Source organism: Triticum urartu, chromosome 7 (genome assembly GCF_003073215.2).
Source record: "Triticum urartu cultivar G1812 chromosome 7, Tu2.1, whole genome shotgun sequence".
NCBI classification, from domain to species: domain Eukaryota; kingdom Viridiplantae; phylum Streptophyta; class Magnoliopsida; order Poales; family Poaceae; genus Triticum; species Triticum urartu.
The window spans coordinates 35,156,665-35,161,936 of NC_053028.1; the positions used below are offsets into that span (position 1 = coordinate 35,156,665).

Consider the following 5,272-nt stretch of genomic DNA (forward strand, 5'->3'; position numbering starts at 1 on the left):
AGACAGAGTCGCCTGGGGTTAATAAAGATGTTAAGAGGCCCATGACGTTAAGAAGCCCATGACATTAAGAAGCCCATGGAGAGAAGCCCGTGACGAAGTCAGAAATAGTTAAAGTCCCAATCCAAGTTGGACTCTATATGTAACCCGCCCCTTCAACTTATATAAAGAGGGGCAGGGCACCCCAAGAGAGGGAGAAAATAATCTTAAGGCTAGACACAATTAGGAGAGCCGGATATATGGCGACTCCCTCATGATGATAATAAGACCTAGCCACAAACAACATGTAGGGTTGTTACCGGATGATATTTCCCGGGTCCGAAGCTGTTTAAACCCTTGTCTTGTGTTGCGTCTCTCGATTCCGCACAACCCCTCTCAAGCTACCACATAGATGCGTTGGCCTCACGACTAAGTACTTTCAACAAGGACATCTGTCATGACAATTCCATAACAGTTGGCGCCCACCGTAGGGCCTGCGTATGGTGGTGTTGAGTTCTTGAAGGGATTTTTTCTAGGGTTCGAGAAGTTCGTGATTTTCCGGTTCAATGAAAGCTGGCATGGAAAATTCACATCAACTATAAGTTCATCAGTCAAAATTGAGGAAGTGTTTTTGGGCGGCGGATTTGAGATTGAGACTATTTTAGGGTTACATGCTGTACGGCCGCCTCACGGGCCATGGTAATCCGCCGAGTCCAGGATGAGGTCTTGGCAGGAGGCGATTTATCTACCATGTTCCTACTCCGAGGACGACTGAAGTTCAGTCGAGCTGTCCGACCACAGATTTTGCCAAGTTATCATAGCTGCAGCTCTTTATCCGGTTTACCCGGTGGAAATCCCAAAAGGCTGCAGCTGTCCTTGGTGTTCTGACGCGTTGCAACCGCTGCTCCGTACGCAGTGTCCATATTACCTACCACTCACACAGAAATCAAGTCCCGAGGCAAACATTGATCTACTGCTGTTGCTTTGTGTGTGTAAACCAAAGTCAAGTCATCAGAGCAACTTCAACGGGCCGACCCAAACGCACAGCGATTCGTCCGCTTTTTTGTCCGTTTGGGTCGGCCGCTCGCCCGGCGTCCGCCCAGTTTTGCATTTGGGTCGGCAATGCGCCCAACGCGCTGACCCATTTCATGTCTGCATTCAACTTTTAAATAAAAAAGGCCCACGGACGATCATGCCAGCGGCCATGTCTCATGCCGGCACCATGCCAGCACCGGCATACAATGTCGGCTTCGGAAAATACCACAGTTCATGCTGGCGCACTCGCCAGCCGGCAGGCACACATGCCAGCACACAAAAAATGGTGGGACTTGGAGTTCGACCACGCCATCGCGGCTCCCGTGGTCATGCCGGCACACCTGCTGGCATACAAAAAGATGGCCCTCGACACCATAGATCACTCGTCCTCGAACTTGAGCATGTCGGCCTGCATCTTCTCGAACCACAGCCTCTTCCTTGGTGACAAGGCGTTGAGATCCACCTTCATGATCTCCACCCCGGTCATCATGCTTGCAAGAGCCACTTCTTTCACCTTTGTCTTGGCGTTGGCGGCCTCGATCTCTAGCATCTTGGCTTGCTTTTCAGCCTCGAGCTCGAACATCTTGGCTTGCTTCTTGGCGTCAAGATCAAGCCTCCTCCTTTGGATCTCCATGAAAGCATCCATTTGCTCCGCCTTGAAACACCGGCGCTCCTCCTCCATTGAGTCCTTCTTATTCATCATGCCGTCCACACTTGCGATCAAGGCGTTGGTGGCCGCATCTCGCTTGTCCTCCTTCTTGGAGTTGGTCTTCTCCGCGGTCGTGCTGGCTCGCCCTCCCCAACATCCTCCACGGAGTTGCTCTCAGCTACTACTCCACTCGGTAGGAAATGCGGCTTAACCGCTGCCGGGTTCAGTCATATCCACCACGCCGGGTACAATCATATCCAATTTGATAATACAGTCATCGAAGCATTGCAAATATAAAAAAAGCAAGATATTGGTTGAGGGGCACGCAGCATAAGACCACACTAATATCACAACCACAAAGCTGGATGCAAATAGAACAATAAACAGTCATACACAAACAGATCACATATAAATGTTTTAAAAAAACAGATCACATATAGACACAACCAGCGACATACATCTCACAGTCCACCATAGTAATACAACAGATACAGGTAGCAACAACACAAAAGCCAAGAAACAAATAGCATGAGCATACAGCCTCTCCCGCGCAAGCGATTGGAATGTACTCCCTCTGTTCATAAATGTAACTTTCAGAGATTTTAATAGGGACTACGTATGGAGAAAAATAAGTGAATCTATACTCTTAAATATGTCTATATACATCCGTATGTAGTCTGTATTGAAATATATTAAAGGGCTTATATTTTAAAAATGGAGGGAGTAGAACCTTAAATAAACTCATCTTTAAATACCAGTTTAATTGCAGTTAATACTGTGTGCATAATGAATCTTGCAGCAGGCATAGGGAAAATGCATATAGATGCTTCTGTAAGGTCTAACATAGATATACTCTTTTCCATGCAAAGAAACTTGAGAAAATCATTAACCATTGAAGAGAAAAAGGCTGTTAGTCAAGATCAGATCACTCACCACCTTCATGTAATTACTTCAAGGACTTCAGCATCAAGGAATAGAGCCATTCTTCTCCTTCCTTTCTTCTCTAAATGAAGTGGCGCTTTGCTCATTCTAATGATGGTTCTATGAGGATGGGTGCTGAGATGAATAAGAAAACATATGCGTGAGTATTTCTCGTCAAGTGTAGTAGGTTTGAAGTACGGAGAGTTGCAAATTGAACTCAGCAGTCGAAACAGGTCGTATGAAGAAAACAAAACAAACCTTTAAAGCCAAGCTACTCCCATGTAAAAGTAAGCAATGCTGATGAAGCAACAAAAGGCTATAGCTTTGCTACCAGAAATGAGACCATGAGAAGTTATATGCACCACAACACCGAAGGTTGCATAGCAAACCACATAACAAAACTGAAGAAAAAAGATGCAGAGATGACATGGAGAGTAAAATAATAGATAAACAACCTAGCTGTTTGAGAAGCTTTGCAAATTGAGCACCTGAAATATCAGGGAAGTCACCGATGACATTTACCAGACAAACACTCTAGAAGTTGCAGAAACACCAAGTTTTTTTAGGGTTTCAGAAACATCAAGTTATACATCAGTGCAGCATCAACTGTATATACACACACCATAACTAAACGACGTGAATTTGCGTTTACTTGTGTAAATAAAACCACCTTTCTGAAGATCTCATATCCAATCACCCATCAAGCATAAATACGAATTTGAGTTAGTTCATTTAAAGGCAAAAACTGGATAAACCAAAGCAAGCAGACCAGCAACATACTTATATAAGTAGTTAGATAGATCCATCTCGACTACCCTGCCACTGACTCATGACTTGTCTTTTAGCACCAATATATCAAATAAAAGAACAAAAACCTCTTCTGCAAAGATCAAGGACAAGGGTTGATACCAAATTTGTCTCCTGGTCGACTGTGGAAAAGAGCAACATACAAAATAAAGCAAGCAATGCAACAAAAAAAAACTCCCTTTGTAGGGACCAATCTGCATTATGAACTTAAACTTATTTAGAGCTTTATTGGTTTGTACAATTAATTTTTTTACTTTCTACTTATTATTCAAACAAAGCTAAGCTACTGATAAATTTTTCGAGTCCAATTCCACTATCATTGGAGATCATAGAATCCTGGGTAAGTGGATAGAGTACAAAAGATTATGCAGTACACATGACATCAAATATCAAGTATGTGTAATGATAGGAATATATCTTCAACATGATGATTCAGGTAAAAGTTTTTTTTCTAATAGATTGTGAAGAGGCGATAAAATCTCTAGACCAAGACAACCTAGATACAAAGCACATGTTCTGAATCACTCGTGTATGTCGGTGCTTGCCAGAAACCTGATATTTGCTCACTCGTGAAGTTTTCCATGACAGGTGCCTTCACAGCAGTAGCCTTCAAGTAGGGAATTAGCAATGCATGAGTTATTTCTGTACAGTTTAACAACAAAATCACAAAAGTGAGGATCAGAATGCTCAAGCATTATTCATGAAAACAGAGTGAATGGATACATGAATGCCTTGATAATAGAACGGTAAAAGAGAAGCACCTATTGAACCGTGGTCCAGAGAAGAGCAGACCCTAAGAACGGCAACAGACAATAGACACGTCAAAGTTCCACAGCAGGTACAACATCAACGGATCTTGAAAGCACAACCAAACCCAAAACCACACCCCTGCGGCTCAAAAGAACAAACCTAAATGAGTAACATCATCGCACACAACGAGCAGTAAAAGCATCTTCAAAAGTGGAGCAAGAACGAACCTCTTCCATTGCACGGCTAGTGCCAAGGCAAGGGTGACCGACAAATAGAACAAAGCCCTCAGATCCTGGTCCACCTGCAAAGTGGCGAATGGAATCAATCACGCAAGCATGACCGGCAGCAAAGAGAACACGGGCGCGGAAGAGAGCGACTGGGGCACTTGAGGTGAGGCGAAGTTAAGGCAAGATAAGACAAAACAGGTTATCTCAAAGAAATTTTGTCCTAGATAAAATATTTGAGGACAACAAAGCATGATGTATAAGCACATGATTAAGCTACAAATTTCTTTGCATTCAATCCCATGGGTTTGAAGTAGTGGTGATTGGTAATATTTGCTCCACCAGTCCAAAAGTTTGTTTCCTCATTATGAACTTAACTTTATTTAGAAGGGCATTATGTGAGTGTTTGGCAGATACCTGATATTTGGTCACTCGTGAAGTTTGCCATCATAGGTGCCATCACATCAATAGCCAGTAATAACCTTCAATCTCAACTCACTCATGAAGTTTGCCAAATAATTTAAGTCATAGTTCAGTATATTGGTAGTGCCTGAAAATTAATTAAATATCAGAGAAACAAAAGTAGAAATTCTACTATAGAATAGTGAGCCCATTAACCATTCAAGTATGTAATTAGCGTGCATGAGTTATTTGTATAAATACAGTTTAGCAGCAAAGTCTCAGAAAGAATGTGCCAAGCATATTCAATCAAATAAATGCCCATCGCATAGATAAAGCAATTTAAATGTTTCTCATGAATGAATTGTTGATACAAAATCGTTTTCACTATGCACAGCCTAGAACTGCAGGTTAGAATACCATGCTATTTATATTATTTTTTAGTTAGAAATACCCTACTTTTTTAGTGATTTGACAGAAATATAAGCTCAGTTGGCAAATGTAAAGCTTG

The 5,272-nt window shown here is 42.4% G+C and overlaps 1 long non-coding RNA gene across 2 annotated transcripts; it reads right to left on the reverse strand.

Moving 5' to 3' along the window:
- Window positions 1–2,097: 2,097 nt before the first annotated feature.
- On the reverse strand, window positions 2,098–4,912 carry LOC125521284. Of its 2 annotated transcripts, none has more exons than XR_007289142.1 (6): window positions 4,780–4,912; window positions 4,366–4,439; window positions 4,150–4,276; window positions 3,941–3,995; window positions 2,594–2,716; window positions 2,098–2,234 (listed from the first exon to the last, which is right to left on the reverse strand). It is a non-coding gene; the product is annotated as an uncharacterized LOC125521284 (long non-coding RNA). The 2 variants fall into 2 exon arrangements; XR_007289141.1 differs by having other exon boundaries at window positions 3,941–4,030.
- Between the last annotated feature and the right edge of the window lie 360 nt (window positions 4,913–5,272).